We start from the raw sequence: 16788 nt of genomic DNA on the forward strand, positions 1-16788 counted from the left end.
AAAATAGATGGCATCATGAGGGAGGTAAATTACTGAAAAAGTGTGTGCGAGCAAGGAGGCCTAAAAACCTGACTCAGTTACACCAACTCTGTCAGGAGGAATGGGCCAAAATTCACCCAACGTATTGTGGGAAGCTTGTGGAAGGCTACCTGAAACGTTTGACCCAAGTTAAACAATTTAAAGGCAACGCTACCAAATACTGAGTGTATGTAAACTTCTGACCCACTGGGAATGTGATAAATGAAATTAAAGCTGAAATAAATAATTCTCTCTACTATTATTTTGACATTTCACATTCTTAAAATGAAGTGGTGATCCTAACTGACCTAAGACAGGGATGTTTTACTCTGATTAAATGTCAGGAATTGTGAAAAACTGAGTTTAAATGTATTTGGCTAAGGTGTATGTAAACTTCCGACTTCAACTGTATATATTTTGTACACATACAGTACTCAACCCTCTTTTGTGTGTGGGGGGGGGGGCACAAAACTACTTCCATTCATTTTTTAAAATTGGTACCTGGTTAACTTCAGACGAGTCCTGTGACACTTGTAGGGGTCGTAGATTATTTATTTTTTTCGTAATGTCTCCTTGTCTTACAAACAGCGCTTTAGCCATGCCAGATGTCGCTAGCTTAACATACTGATTTTTATGGGGATTTTTAGATTGACATGTTTTTTTAAGACACTTTATGTTGGTGTTTCCATTATTTTGGCAGTTACCTGTGTGGTAAGGAGCACTTCTGCTCCGTGGTACTGTGGTACAGCTGAGGTTCCAGAACAGACCGTGTGGTGTGTGTGAGCCACACTGCTGTGTTGTGGTGTGTGTGTTTACAGCACTTCAGTGTAAATCTGCCCTGCTGTGTCATTGCAAGATCAGAGAGGATGCATGACTTGAGCCAGAAGACTTTTAAAGCGCCCTCTATCCTCCAGCACATAGCTGATGCTGCTACTCTGACCCTAGTTCTCTTCTCTTTCACTCTCTCACACACTGTGAGATCATCTTTCTTTCTTTTGCTCGCTTTACATTCTTTCTTTATTTGCTCAGAACGTTTATGGTATAATTTCCTTTAACCGACAAGAACTTCTAGACATTAGATTGGAGATCACTCATCACAAATTCAACTTCCCAGACCTGGATCCTTTGTTTGGACAATACGAAGCACTTCCATTCATCTGGGGTGCTCTACCAAAAAGATGCCACCAAAAGAGAGGATGGAGAGCTGGCGTTCTAATCAGACTCTGTCGGAGGGAAAACCACCCACCGCTTCCGAGTATATTACTTGCTATGAGATTCTAACATGATTTATCTTAGAGTCACGGCTCGCACCGGCTACACCTTCTTCGACCATACAGCCTGTTGACTTCTCCGTACATCGCGCCAACATGAAGAAAGAACTCTCCGGGAAAAGCAAAGGTGGAGGGGGTTGTTTTATGATTAATAACTCATTGTGTGATCTGTCAGAATTCAATGGCTCAGACACGGGGTGTTGTTTTGGCTGTATTTCTTGACCTAATGAAAGCTTTTGATACTGTTAACCATGACGTTCTCATCACAAAACTGTCCAAGTTCAACTTTTCCCCCGATGACTTGAGATGTGTCATGACTGGCCACGAGAATCCAAATTGGTTCAGATCATGTTTGCAATGAATAACTTCTGTCAGACCCCTCCCACCCCAGAGGGGGGAAGGAAAGAACTAGTGGGGATTAATAACTCATGCCATGTTGTAAATCAAGGGGAAAGATCCAGGCTTGCGCTCACAAGATTCACCGAAGGAGTGTTCTTCGTTTCAACACTTTTTCCCACTGAAACTCTAACACGTTCAAAAGCAAATACTGGAACAATATTTCTAACATAGAAATTGGGGAATGGTCAGAGGCGATCTACAGAACACTAATGTTATTTTGTGATGTCATTAAAGTGTTTTAAAGGAAATACTGTAACTTGGAACACCCACAAGTTTCCATATTCTGCATGTAATATGAAAAATGTGGAATGTGTTTTTGTTAAGACAAGGATGTGATTTGAGAAGCTTTAAGAGATCATTGTTTTACCTAACTTTGCACAGTGAGTAGTTACCGCCCGGAGTGAGATCAGGGAGCATGCCAGACTGCCAAATCTGCCCCTTTCGAGCGAACTGTATAAATGATTGGTTAAAAAAAAACATACCAGATAGACGTGAAGCTGCAGCTGCACCTTTAAAGTGGTTCGAACTTTGAATCTCAACACGAGATGGAGATGGTAAACTCACCTCCCGGACAATCACTGGTAGGGCTGATTAGCTGTCCTAAGTAAAGTATCTTCGAAAGCGAATTTAAGTAGGACCATCTTTGCTCAAACCATCGATACGGCTGGCTAGCCTATTTTCAAAGAAGCCCCTTCAAGAGTGAATGGAAGGAAAGTCAACTCTGTAGTTTTGTTCAGGACTACACGACAGGTCACCGGACACCAGACAACTACAAAGAAAGACAACAATAGAATAACCATTTTGGACAATCAGAGCCTTACAAGGCCTAATCCCCTTTCCAAGGCTGCCCTGTTCACCGAGAGACCCCCGGCGAACCCAGGAATTTCTCGTAAATATATTCATGATTTCTTACTCAAAGCGGGCTGCGGTTCGTGTGCAAGGTATATGGTTACTGTAGGTGAGAGTAGTTTCTGAATGTACCAATGTTAAGTGTCTCGGTCCCTCTCCATCTCTTCTTTAACAAGAATCAATGTTGTTGTCATTCTGCTAGGGACCTGTTTTCAGAGTATTATGTCTCCAGTCACTAACCGGTGCATGTATGTTTATCCTGTGTTCCCATTTAATTAGGTAGTAAATAAATAATTAAACCAATGTGTAGTACTGAATCATAAGTAAGGCTCGGGTTTTTGCAGATGCAAGGAGGTTACGACTGTTCAGAATGATGATATGACACAAGGTTATGATTAATAAGTTGACTGTTTATAGATGTGATAGGTAAAGACCTTTTAGAGTTTAATTCGGGAGATGGTAACTCTTTTAAAGAACCGCTCTCGTGGTGCCCCAGATCCTAATGAGTTAATTGTTACATGATTAATTTAATCGGGTAAGAATTAAACATAGTTAGTTAATGAGATAAATAAGAGTCTTCAGATTAATGTTATAGTCAAGTCATGACAGATGGATGAAATCATACCTTGAAGGCAGAACCCAGTGTGTCAGTGAGCAATGAGCTGTCGCCCACTCTCAGCTATGATGTGGGCGTGCCCCAAGGGTCAATTATGGGGCCCCTCCTGTTCAGCCTGTACATTCATTATCTGCCTTCTGTCTTTACTGGGTCTAAAGTTCAAATGTATGCAGATGGTACAGTGATATATGTGCATGCAAAGAGCAAACAACAAGCTGCACAAGAACTCACTTTTGTAATGGTCCAGGTTACAAAGGGGCTCAGTGACTCATGTTTGCATCTCAATGTGAAAAAAACAGCCTGCATGTTGTTCACAAAGAGGGCAACTGAGCCAGATGTCTATGTATCAGGGAAGAAGCTCCAGGTGGTATCTGATTTTAAGTACCTTGGCATCATACTTGATTCTAACCTCTCTTTAAAAAAGCAGGTGAAAAAGGTAGCTAAAATAACAATTCAACCTAGCTAATTTCCGATTCATCCAAATTTTTGGACTACAGAGGTAGCAAAACTGTACTTCAAATCTATGATACTCCCCCAGTTAGCATACTGCTTGACTAGTTGTGCCCAAGCTTGCTGTACAACATTAAAACCCATTCAGTCTGTCTACAAACAGGCTTTCAAAGTGCTTGTTAGAAAGCCCAATAGCCATCATCACTGTTACATCCTCAGAAAGCATGAGCTCCTGAGTTGGGAAATATTGTGCAAAACACCGACGCATGTCTTGTATTCAAGATCCTAAATGACTTGGCTCCCCCTCCACTTAGTACTTTGGTTGAACAGAAAGCCCAAACCAAAGGCAGCAGATCCACAAGGTCTGTCATGAGAGGAGACTATAGTTCCCCTAAGGAAAAGCACCTTTAGTCAATCTGCTTTCGCATTGACAGCTTCCCATGTCTGGAACACACTGCCATCAGACACACACAACCGCACCACCTATCAAACCTTCACAAAAAACATGAAGACATGGCTAAAGGCCAATCAGACTTGTGAACATAATCCCTAGCTGTGTATTGCCGCTTTCCATGTTATCTGTTGTCTGTAGCCTGTGAGGTGTGGAAACACTTTGTTGCTTTTATAAATTTAATTTTGTTGTTTTTTGTGCTATTGCTCTGTCTGCGTGATATGTGTTGCTTGTCCTATGTTGCTCTGCGTGTGCTCACCGCTCATTGTTTGTCTGTATTGTTATTGTAATTGTTTTTAATAACCTGCCCAGGGACTGAGGTTTAAAATTAGCCGGCTGGCTAAAACCGGCACTTTTACTGAAACGTTGATTAATGTGCACTGTCCCTGTAAAAATAAACTCAAACTTCAGACAGTCATGGATTATAAAGGGAAAACAAGCCAGGTTGCAGACACTGACACCTCACTCCCAGACAAACTTAACATATTCTTTGTCCGCTTCGAAGAAAACAACAGAGCCGCTGTCGTGGGCCCTTGCTGCTCATGAGGACGGCGGGCTCCCGATCTCTGTAGCTGACATGAGTAGGACTTTCAAGAGTGTTAACCCTCGCAAGGTTGCCGTCCCGGACGGCATACCAAGCCGCATCGTCCTCAGTGCATGCACAGACCAGCTGGCTGGAGTGTTTACAGACATATTCGCCTCTCCCTATCCCAGTCTGTTGTCCCCACTTCCTTCAAGATTTCCACATTGTTTCAAGATGTCACCATTGTGCTTGTATCCAAGCAAGCTAAGGTAAATTACTATCGCCCTGTAGCACTCACCTCTGTCAACATGAAGTGCTTTGAGAGGTATAGTCAAGGACCAATTCACCTCCACCTTGCCTGACACCCTAGACCCATTACAATTTTCATACTGCCCAAAAAGATCCACGGACGACGCAATCGCTGTTGCACTGCACACTGCCCTCCCACCTGGACAAGAGGAATACCTATGTGAGAATGCTGTTCATCGACTACAGCTCTGCTTTCAACACCATAGTGCCCTCCAAGCTTGTCACTAAGCTCAGGGCCCTGGGTCGGAACCCCTCCCTGTGCAACTGGGTCCTAGACTTCCTGACGGGCCGGCCCAAGGTGGTGAGGGTTGGCAACAACACCTCCACTACGCTGATCCTCAACACTGGGGCCCCCCAGGGATGTGTGATCAGTCCCCTCCAGTACTCCCTGTTCACCCATGACTGTGTGGCTATGCACGACTCCAACTCAATCATCAAGTTTGCTGACGACATGACAGTGGTAGGCCGGATTACCAACAACAACGAGACAGCCTACAGGGAGGAGGTTAGAGCCCTGGTGGAGTGATGCCAGGAAAATAACCTCTCCCTCAACAAGAAAAAAACAAAGGAGCAGATCATGGACAACAGGAGACAGTGAGCCCCAATCCACATCAACTGGGCCGCAGTGGAGAATGTCAAAAGTTTCAAGTTCCTTGGCGTGCACATCACTGATGACCTGAAATCGTCCCGCCACACCGACACCTTGGTGAAGAAGGCTGAAGAATTCGGCATGGCTCCCAAGACCCTCACAAATTTCTACAGATGCACCATTGAGAGCATTCTTCCGGGCTGCATCACCGCCTGGTACAGCACCGCCCTCAACTGAATGGCTCTTCAGAGGATGGTGCGGTCAGCCCAACGCATCACCGGGGGCACGCTGCCTGCCCTCCAGGACATTTACAGCCCTCTGTGTCAAAGGAAGGGCAAGAAGATGATCAAGGACCTCAGCCACCTGAGTCATGGTCTGTTCACTTTGCTACCGTCTAGCAGACAGATGGTACAAGTGCATCAAAGCCAGGACCGAAAGACTGAAAAACTGATTTTTTTTCATCATGCAATATCCTATAGTAACAGACAAAGATAGACTCACTCACACAAAACACACACACATACGCTCACATACACCTCACACACACGCAGACTCCTGTACTCACAAATGCACACACACTCACACAGCCACTCTGCTGCCCCATGTACAGTGCATTCGGAAAGTATTCAGAACTGTTGACTTTTTCCACATTTTGTTACTTTACAGCCTTATTCTAAAATTGATTAAATAAAAAAAATCCTCTTCAATACCCTATAATGACAAAGCGAAAACTGGTTTTTAGAAAATTTAGAAAATGTATGATAAATAAAAAACAGAAATACCTTATTTACATATAGTAAGTATTTTTAACCTTTGCCAGGAGACTCGAAATTGAGCTCAGGTGCATCTTATTTCCATTGATCATCCTTGAGATGTTTTTACAACTTGATTTGAGTCCACTTGTGGTAAAAAAACCAAGCCATGAGGTCGAAAGGAATTGTCCATAGAGCTCCGAGACAGGATTGTGTTGAGGCACAGATCTGGGGAAGGGTAGCAACATTTTTTTGCACAATTGAAAGTCCCCAAGAACACAGTGGCCTCCATCATTCTTAAATGGAAGAAGTTTGGAACCACCAAGACTCTTACTAGAGCTGGCCGCCTAGCCAAACTGAGCAATCGGAGGAGAAGGGCCTTGGTTAGGGAGGTGACCGAAAGCCCGATGGTCACTCTGACAGAGCTCCAAAGTTCCTCTGTGGAGATGGGAGAACCTTCCAGAAGGCAACCATCTCTACAGCTCTCCACCAATCAGGCCTTTATGGTAGAGTGGCCAGACGGAAGCCACTCCTCAGTAAAAGGCACATAACAGCCTGCTTGGACTTTGCCAAAAGGCACCTAAAGGACTCTCAGACCATGAGAAACAAGATTCTCTGGTCTGATGAAAACAAGATTGAACTCTTTGGCCTGAATGCCAAGCGTCACGTCTGGAGGAAACCTGGCACCATCCCTAAGGTAAAGCATGGTGGTGGCAGCATCAAACTGTGAGGATGTTTTTCAGTGGTAGGGACTGGGAGACTAGTCAGGATTGAGGGAAATATGAACGGAGCAAAGTACAGAGAGATCCTTTATGAAAACCTGCTCCAGAGCACTCAGGAACTCAGACTGGGGCGACAATGACCCTAAGCACACAGCAAAGACTGTGGGACTTTAACCCGATTGAACATTTCTGGAGAGACTTAAAAATAGCTGTGCAGCGATGCTCCCCATCCAACCTGACAGAGCTTGAGAGGATCTGCAGAGAAGAATGGGAGAAACTCCACGAATATAGGCGTGCCAAGCTTGTAGCATCATACCCAAGAAGACTAAGACTGTAAGCGCTGCCAAACGGTGCTTCAACAAAGTACTGAGTAAAGGGTCTGAATACTTATGTAAATGTGATATTTCATTTTTTTTATATATATACATTTATATAAAACGTGTTTTTGCTTTGTCATTATGGAGTATAGTGTGTAGATTGATGAGGGAAAAGAACTACTGAATACATTTTAGAGTAAGGCTGTAACGTAACAAAATGTGGAAAGGGTCAAGTGGCCTGAATACTTTCCGAATACACTGTATATAGAAACATTAATCACTGGACACTTCCCATTTCTTTTATACTGTTTTTCACACTGTGTATTCACATACTGTATTCTTCACATAGCTCATTCTAATATTTCTACTACTGTACATTGCATTTTTGTTATGCTGCTTATACACACCGCATATTTATTTATATTCTGGATTCTTGACATAGCTCACTGTAATACATCTACTGCTGTACATATCATTCTTAGTATATATTTTTGGTGTATACACAGATTGCATTCGGATTACTGGTACAGCGTTATTTGGGTAGTTAATTGGATTCGTTCAGATATTCCTGATTTCTTGCTTCTAGTTTATTTTTTATTTGTTTACTTGTTGGTCATTTTACTGCACTGTGAGGTGCTAGTAATACATGCATTTCACTGCACCCGCTATACCATCTTCTAACCTGTGTACACAACCAATAAACTTTGATTACATTTTGATTTGATATTATTTTCTCACCCTCCTACCGATAGTTGCTGAATAATGTCTCTCTCTGCAGTCTGCATGACCTCGGCTTAGTGCCTCTCCTCTCTCCCTCCGTGTGTTCCGTCTCTCTAACAGATTGTAGAAGAGTTTTGCAGTGAAGCTAGTACTCTCCAACAGAATAATTTCTAAGACATTTGTCAGGACAGCCGTGGTCTAGCCATGCTCTAGTTTTGTCTCCACTTTCTCTGTATGTTATTTTGGAGCTCTGCATTAAAATAGACTTAGCAGGCAATGTCCGTGTGCTCGTCTCTTTAGTTTGCTGGTCCTGGCCTCCTTTCCTAGCCCTAAACCCAGGCAGTGCTCTGCGGTTCATCAACCATTCTCACATATTCCCCCCTCCACAGCCTTGTCCTGAACAACATTGACACGCAAGCATACACATGTAGCAGAGTAAAAAATACCCTCATTGAGTTTTATGACTTCAACCCACATTTTTTTTCACACTCACAAATGCACACACTAGCACATGCAAGCAGTATGAAGCTATGAAAAAATAAGCTAAACTATACATTTATTCTTCACACCAACCTCGTTTGCTGGTGAGCTTGATAGGTAGTGGACATTATTTCTGGACTATAGATGAATGGCTTTCTCCAGTGATCCTCATCATGCCTGAATGAGTGATTGCCTAGACAGATTAAAGGGAGAGATTAAAACTAGAGGAACTGTTTTCTGGGGGGAAAGGAAGAGTAGGAGAAAATCATTTCTGTCCATGTCAACACGATCACACATATAACATTCAACACGCATCACTTCCTACACAGATATACATGTACCAGTGCCCACTGAAAGATGACTGGGTTCAATATCAATATCAGTCTCTTGCACCTGCACCACTAAAAAAAACGATTTATCTGGTTCTATGGGCAATACCTTATACTAAGATTCTTTAAGGGAGTAACTCAGGAGCAGCCAGGTGGGCTGGTACATTTTTAGCCTAGTGGGCCTGTCTAACTTTTTATTGTATTGTTTCACAAACACATAATTATCTGGCTAATTATGGGGGACTCGAGTGAAAAAAATGGTCCTGTGTGGGAGCCTCCAGCAAATAAATGGGCCTTTCTGTTAGAAATGCTAGGGCCAAAAAATTTTTGTCCCAGTCTGCCCCTGGTGTAAGTTGTAAAGGGTTTATAAACAGTTGACTATCAGTTAATATGTTGTTTATAAATGAGTCAGAGCATTGAAGTCATGCTATACTCCTATCCTCATTCTGCTCTCAATCAAACAGTGCCAGGAACACAGTGGGGTGTGATGAAGGTGACGCTCCGATTAAAGTTCCTAATCTCACAGACAGTCCATCCAGTCTCTGAGAGAGACACGAGGGAGAAAAAAGAAGTGAGTAGGAGACAAAAGCACAGCCACTCTCAGAGTGGCACTGAGAGAAGACAAGCTTCCTTTTTATCAGGGCCATAATACAGCATGAAGTAGCCTTTAAAATGAGTTAACTCCTGGCTCTGAAGTGAGGTCACGCTAACAGACCACTGACTCCAGCCCACAGTGCATATTAAAGAGCTCTGTTTGGTTCAAAGGAAACAGAAGTCAACAAAGATGTCCTTCTTGATGTACAGGTTTATAATCATGTTCACGTTCCCTCCGCAAAAAGAAGCACTCCTAATAAATTGAGTTACTGTGTTTTCAAGTATGCTTTCTCCTCATCCAGACGATGAGAGACATGATTAGGACCTTTTGAAATATCCGCTGAGCCCTCAACTCAACTCTGAGCTTTGAGTGACTTCACAAGACAACAACAAGCTAGCCAACCGTTACCGACTAGCAGCGCTGTAGATACTAATACTTTACAACGGAACGATTTGACTAGTGCAGTGTTACCTAGCTAGCTACTTAGTTGTCTTTGTCATAGCTTGATAATTGTTAGCTAGCCAGCCATCGAGGTTAGCTAGCCAGCTATTTCCGTCCCCCGCGACGCCATTTTTCCTAACCCAGCCAACTATTACCGACGAGCAGCATTGTTGAAACTAAATACACTACAAGGAACGTCTTGATTAGTGTTATGTTAGCTAGCTAGCTACAAAGTTGCTTTGTATCATGACAAGGTGTAGTACTGAAACTACCGAGGTTACCTAGCCAGCTACACGTTCAAAGTCAACAACGCAGCCACTGCTAGCTAGCCTACTCCACCAGCCAGCAGTACTGTATCATTTTAGTCAATAAGATTTTTGCAACGTAAGCTTAACTTCCTGAACATTCGAGACGTGTAGTCCACTTGTTATTCCAATCTCATTTGCATTAGCGTAGCCTCTTCTGTAGCTTGTCTACTATGTGTCTGTCTATCCCTGTTCTCTCTCCTCTGCACAGGCCATACAAACGCTCCACACCGCGTGGCCGCTGCCACTCTAACCTGGTGGTCCCAGCGCGCACGACCCACGTGGAGTTCCAGGTCTCCGGCAGCCTCTGGAACTGCCGGTCTGCGGCCAACAAGGCTGAGTTCATCTCAGCCTATGCTACCCTCCAGTCCCTAGACTTCCTGGCGCTGACGGAAACATGGATTACCACAGATAACACTGCTACTCCTACTGCTCTCTCCTCGTCTGACTATGTGTTCTCGCATACCCCTAGAGCATCGAGCCAGCGGGGTGGTGGCACTGGAATCCTCATCTCTCCCAAGTGGACATTCTCTCTTTCTCCGCTGACCCATCTGTCTATCTCCTCATTTGAATTCCATGCTGTCACAGTTACCAGCCCTTTCAAGCTTAACATCCTTATAATTTATCGCCCTCCAGGTTCCCTTGGAGAGTTCATCAATGAGCTTGACGCCTTGATAAGTTCCTTTCCTGAGGATGGCTCACCTCTCACAGTTCTGGGTGACTTTAACCTCCCCACGTCTACCTTCGACTCATTCCTCTCTGCCTCCTTCTTTCCACTCCTCTCCTCTTTCGACCTCACCCTCTCACCTTCCCCCCCTACTCACAAGGCAGGCAATACGCTTGACCTCATCTTTACTAGATGCTGTTCTTCCACTAATCTCATTGCAACTCCCCTCCAAGTCTCCGACCACTACCTTGTATCCTTTTCCCTCTCGCTCTCATCCAACACTTCTCACTCTGCCCCTACTCGGATGGTATTGCGCCGTCCCAACCTTCGCTCTCTCTCTCCCGCTACTCTCTCCTCTTCCATCCTATCATCTCTTCCCTCTGCTCAAACCTTCTCCAACCTATCTCCTGATTCTGCCTCCTCAACCCTCCTCTCCTCCCTCTCTGCATCCTTTGATTTCCTCTGTCCCCTATCCTCCAGGCCGGCTCGGTCCTCCCCTCCTGCTCCGTGGCTCGACGACTCACTGCGAGCTCACAGAACAGGGCTCCGGGCAGCCGAGCGGAAATGGAGGAAAACTCGCCTCCCTGCGGACCTGGCATCCTTTCACTCCCTCCTCTCTACATTTTCCTCTTCTGTCTCTGCTGCTAAAGCCACTTTCTACCACTCTAAACTCCAAGCATCTGCCTCTAACCCTAGGAAGCTCTTTGCTACCTTCTCCTCCCTCCTGAATCCTCCTCCTCCCCCTCCCCCCCCCCCTCCTCCCTCTCTGCGGATGACTTCGTCAACCATTTTGAAAAGAAGGTTGACGACATCCGATCCTCGTTTGCTAAGTCAAACGACACTGCTGGTCCTGCTCACACTGCCCTACCCTGTGCTCTGACCTCTTTCTCCCCTCTCTCTCCAGATGAAATCTTGCGTCTTGTGACGGCCGGCCGCCCAACAACCTGCCCACTTGACCCTATCCCCTCCTCTCTTCTCCAGACCATTTCCGGAGACCTCCCCTACCTCACCTCGCTCATCAACTCATCCTTGACCGCTGGCTACGTCCCTTCCGTCTTCAAGAGAGCGAGAGTTGCACCCCTTCTGAAAAAACCTACACTCGATCCCTCCGATGTCAACAACTACAGACCAGTATCCCTTCTTTCCTTTCTCTCCAAAACTCTTGAACGCGCCGTCCTTGGCCAGCTCTCTTGCTATCTCTCTCAGAATGACCTTCTCGATCCTAATCAGTCAGGTTTCAAGACTGGGCATTCAACTGAGACTGCTCTTCTCTGTGTCACGGAGGCTCTCCGCACTGCTAAAGCTAACTCTCTCTCCTCTGCTCTCATCCTTCTAGACCTATCTGCTGCCTTTGATTCCGTGAACCATCAGATCCTCCTCTCCACCCTCTCCGAGCTGGGCATCTCCGGCGCCGCCCACGCTTGGATTGCGTCCTACCTGACAGGTCGCTCCTACCAGGTGGCGTGGCGAGAATCTGTCTCCGCACCACGTGCTCTCACCACTGGTGTCCCCCAGGGCTCTGTTCTTGGCCCACTCCTATTCTCGCTATACACCAAGTCACTTGGCTCTGTCAAATCCTCACATGGTCTCTCATATCATTGTTATGCAGATGACACACAATTAATCTTCTCTTTTCCCCCTTCTGACAACCAGGTGGCGAATCGCATCTCTGCATGTCTGGCAGACATATCAGTGTGGATGACTGATCACCACCTCAAGCTGAACCTCGGCAAGACGGAGCTGCTCTTCCTCCCGGGGAAGGACTGCCCGTTCCATGATCTCGCCATCACGGTTGACAACTCCCTTGTGTCCTCCTCCCAGAGTGCTAAGAGCCTTGGCGTGACCCTGGACAACACCCTGTCGTTCTCCACCAACATCAAGGCGGTGACCCGATCCTGTAGGTTCATGCTCTACAACATTCGCAGAGTACGACCCTGCCTCACACAGGAAGCGGCGCAGGTCCTAATCCAGGCACTTGTCATCTCCCGTCTGGATTATTGCAACTCGCTGTTGGCTGGGCTCCCTGCCTGTGCCATTAAACCCCTACAACTCATCCAGAACGCCGCAGCCCGTCTGGTGTTCAACCTTCCCAAGTTCTCTCACGCCACCCCGCTCCTCCGCTCTCTCCACTGGCTTCCAGTCGAAGCTCGCATCCGCTACAAGACCATGGTGCTTGCCTACGGAGCTGTGAGGGGAACGGCACCTCCGTACCTTCAGGCTCTGATCAGGCCCTACACCCAAACAAGGGCACTCCGTTCATCCACCTCTGGCCTGCTCGCCTCCCTACCTCTGAGGAAGCACAGTTCCCGCTCAGCCCAGTCAAAACTGTTCGCTGCTCTGGCACCCCAATGGTGGAACAAGCTCCCTCACGACGCCAGGACAGCGGAGTCAATCACCACCTTCCGGAGACACCTGAAACCCCACCTCTTCAAGGAATACCTGGGATAGGATAAAGTAATCCTTCTAACCCCCCCCCTTAAAAGATTTAGATGCACTATTGTAAAGTGGTTGTTCCACTGGATATTATAAGGTGAATGCACCAATTTGTAAGTCGCTCTGGATAAGAGCGTCTGCTAAATGACTTAAATGTAAAAACATTCTGAGTGTGATGGCGTGCAACACTGATCTGTTTAGACTTCTCTGATGGAGATCAAATGGTGTTTAAGATCTAAAAGGGCCTCCAAAACACACACACACACCACACACACACACACACACACACACACACACACACACACACACACACACACACACACACACACACACACACACACGGCAATGCCTTGAACTAAACATGGCCCACTCATCCGTCCATGTTCATCCATACATCATACTGCCCACGTCATCGCCTGTCTTAGTGTAGAAACATGTGGTGGCGTTAAAACTAATTGTAACTGGACCCACTGCAGTGGCAGGAGAATAAGGCTAATGATGCCCGTCACCTGGCTCTCTGCTGGGAAGGGAGGGGGACTGAGTGAAGGGTACAGCAGCACCAGTTGACTCATTGGCAGGCAATAGAGCACAAACACTCAGCCTGGCTGGGCAGCTGGCTGCAACACAACATATCTCAGGGGAGACCATGTCCTGGTGACTGGCAGTATGTGTCGTGTGTGTGTGTGTGTGTGTGTGTGTGTGTGTGTGTGTGTGTGTGTGTGTGTGTGTGTGTGTGTGTGTGTGTGTGTGTGTGTGTGTGTGTGTGTGTGTGTGTGTGTGTGTGTGTGTGTGTGTGTGTGTGTGTGTGTGTGTGTGTGTTAAAGTGAGTGTGTGCATGTGTTTCTAAGAGCCTGTCTGTAAGTGTCTGTGTGTGAAAATATTGAGTGTGCCAAGTGTGTATGTGTCTGTACAGCATGTGAGAGTGAGTGTATTTGTGTATGGATGTGTGAGACAGAGGAGAGGCCAGACCCAGCAGGCTTTTCACTGTGCTTAAAAACAAAACAGCATGTAGAAGTAATTCACACACAACACATACGTAACAGGGGAGACATCTTGCAGAGAGCCAAGACGATGTTATAAGAAGCTAAGCTAAAGTATAATAGGAACCATTTCAATGTTGACACAAAATGATGTTTCCTTTTCAGTAATCCCTGCTGTGTTCATTTCCCCACTCCACCAGCCATTTCTCCTCTCCCTGCTTCTTCCTCTAACCTGTCACACTGTCCCTCTATTGTTCATTCAACATACTACAGTCCAAGCTCAAAACCACCTGCCCACCCAGCTCGGACAAATAACGTGTTAGGAGGGAATGTATTTTTTGTGGCATGCATTGCAACATCTGGTAACATGGAGTTGTTCTTACTCCTCTTGACCCTGAAAATCAATGAAGTGAGCTGCCTTGCCCAAGCCTTCACCCAGAGAGAGAGAGAAAAGGGAATATTCCATGATGTTCAAGGCCTGTCAGTATCACTCTTTCTCCACGTAGCTATTCTAAATTCACTTCCAGGTCATCTCTCACATTGGAGTGGCTTTAACATTGAAAGTGTCAGGCCGTTATCATAAGTATAAACTGTGTGGAAGTGACGTGTCGCTGTCACTCAAGTCAATGTCTGCCCTTATCTGATCAACTCCTTCACACAATCACAGACTGCCATCAGACAGCTTTTGCATCATAAATAGTTGCTCAACCACCTTGCTTTCATTTCAGACAACGAGCTGATTGCAATTAACGTGCACGGAATTAGCATCAGCCAAGTAGTCAGCTATGATTACAGAGCCCAGGCCTGATTAAGCCAAATCACATCAGCTATTCTGTTCCCTGTCGGTATTCCTGTCTCTGATTGTGTCTGTGCATCTGTCTGTCTGTCTGTCTGTCTGTCTGAATATAGCGGATAACCCCCCATGAAAACAGATAGGCCCTGGTTTGCAGTCTTTTCTGGCTAAATCAATCTCCTATAATTCCTAGTTGTTATAAAACATGTCCTAGAGAGACAGCGGTGCTCAAAAAGCTCCTACTCTGCTGATCTTTTTGAAAGGATTAGTAATCATGTGACACGGTGAAGGTGCTCCTCAAAATGCAACCCAACTCCACTGAGATGTACATATTGTGGAGTTGAGAAACCAAGCTTACTCCAATGAAGTCTCTTTTTTTTCAACAGTAAATTGTTTCCAGAAAATAAACAGAACAAAATAAGGCAATTCAAAACACACAGATTTAATCTTGTAATTAGGTGGCTAAATCTTTCATTTAGAAGTTGCTAAACCCTAACAAGTGTTTTCAAGAAAGCTTTGCACTGGAAATAAATCTTGCTTTTCATGATTGACAATCTTTCCCCATACTAAACTAAATATCTCTCCCCACACTAAACTAAATATCTCTCCCCATACTAAACTAAATATTTCTCCCCATACTAAACTAAATATCTCTCCCCACACTAAAATAAATATCTCTCCCCACACTAAACTAAATATCTCTCCCCATACTAAACTAAATATTTCTCCCCATACTAAACTAAATATCTCTCCCCACACTAAAATAAATATCTCTCCCCATACTAAACAAAATATCTCTCCCCACACTAAACTAAATATCTCTCCCCATACTAAACTAAATATCTCTCCCCATACTAAACTAAATATCTCTCCCCACACTAAACGAAATATCTCTCCCCATACTAAACGAAATATCTCTCCCCATACTAAACTAAATATCTCTCCCCACACTAAACTAAATATCTCTCCCCATACTAAACTAAATATCTCTCCCCACACTAAACTAAATATCTCTCCCCACACTAAACTAAATATCTCTCCCCACACTAAACTAAATATATCTCCCCATACTAAACTAAATATTTCTCCCCATACTAAACAAAATATCTCTGCCCATACTAAACTAAATATCTTTCCCCACACTAAACTAAATATCTCTCCCCATACTAAACTAAATATCTCTCCTCATACTAAACTAAATATCTCTCCCCACACTAAACTAAATATCTCTCCCAATACTAAACTAAATATCTCTCCCCACACTAAACTAAATATCTCTCCCAATACTAAACTAAATATCTCTCCCCACACTAAACTAAATATCTCTCCTCATACTAAACTAAATATCTCTCCCCACACTAAAGTAAATATCTCTCCCAATACTAAACTAAATATCTCCCCCTACACTAAACTAAATATCTCTCCCCACACTAAACTAAATATCTCTCCCAATACTAAACTAAATATCTCTCCCCACACTAAACTAAATATCTCTCCCAATACTAAACTAAATATCTCCCCATACTAAACTAAATATCTCTCCCCACACTAAACGAAATATATCTCCCCATACTAAACTATCTCTCCCCACACTAAACAAAATATATCTCCCCACACTAAACGAAATATCTCTCCCCACACTAAACTAAATATCTCTCCCCATACTAAACTAAATATCTCTCCCCACACTAAACTAAATATCTCTCCCCACACTAAACGAAATATCTCTCCCCACACTAAACGAAATATATCTCCCCATACTAAACTAAATATCTCTCC

The sequence above is a fragment of the Salmo salar genome, chromosome 03, assembly GCF_965601325.2.
Source record: "Salmo salar chromosome 03, fSalSal1, whole genome shotgun sequence".
NCBI classification, from domain to species: domain Eukaryota; kingdom Metazoa; phylum Chordata; class Actinopteri; order Salmoniformes; family Salmonidae; genus Salmo; species Salmo salar.